Source organism: Equus quagga, chromosome 9 (genome assembly GCF_021613505.1).
Source record: "Equus quagga isolate Etosha38 chromosome 9, UCLA_HA_Equagga_1.0, whole genome shotgun sequence".
Classification (NCBI taxonomy): Eukaryota; Metazoa; Chordata; class Mammalia; order Perissodactyla; family Equidae; genus Equus; species Equus quagga.
Genome location: NC_060275.1, coordinates 18,801,690 through 18,802,778, shown reverse-complemented (window position 1 = coordinate 18,802,778; position 1,089 = coordinate 18,801,690).

Genomic DNA, 1,089 nt, shown 5'->3' with positions numbered 1-1,089 from the left:
CAGTAGAAAAACAAGTGCACTAGATTTCAAGTGCTCCATTTGTAAATAGAGCTTCCTCAGCTAGCATTAAGGTGGTCTAGCTACTGGCAAGGGTCTCCGTGTTAACAACTATCTTGACATTTGTGTGTGTGTGTGTGTGTATGAGGAAGATTGTCCCTGAGCTAAGATCTGTGGCAATCTTCTTCCATTTTTTATGTGGGATGCTGCCACAGCATGGCTTGACAAGCAGTGTGCAGGTCCACACCAGGGATCCGATCCTGCGAACCCTGGGCCACCAAAGGGGAGCGTGTGAACTTAATCACTACGCCACCAGGCCAGCCTCCAATCTTGACTTCTTAATGTATTGCTAGGCCTGCAATAAGTAATGGAAATTAATCCCTGGATGTTCTATACATTAGTCAGCTTTGGCTGTGATAATAATGTGTAGCAAGAATCTCAAAACCTCAGTGACTACAACAATAAATATTTATCTCTAATTTATACTGCACGTTGGCAGCTGTAAGTTGGGTGACTCTGCTCCAGGCTGCAGGTCAGGTACAGGTCTGCTTCTTGTGTCCCAGGTGCCAGGTCTTCTTTTGGGACCCAGGCTTAAGGAGGCACCATCACCTGCAATGTAATGTTCTCATGGTGGAGGGCAGGAGCAAAAAGAGGTAGCGAAAACTTGCAAAGCCTCTTATGATCTCTGTTTGGCCACACTGCTACTTCTGCTCATATTCCATTGGACAAAGTAAGTTACACGGTCAAGTGCAATATCACTGGGGCAGGAACGTTTATTCTTTCTGGAGGTGAGGAAGTGAATGTTTGCTGAATGGTAATAAAGTGCACCATACCCTGCCATCCTGAAAAAGCTAGCTGAAACCAATGAACGATGTAATGAAGAGTTATATCAACACTACAATTGAAGGGAGACTAATCTTTGGGCTAGTGCTGATCTTGAGACTTCCGTATGAAACCAAGACTCTCAAATGGGGCTAAAGTGGTCCCAGGGTGGTAATGTCCCCCGGTTCTTAGCAGAAGTAAACACAAATCCACTTTGGATTCCCGCAGCTTAAGATTAACCAAATAAAACTACGACCAAATGAATTTACC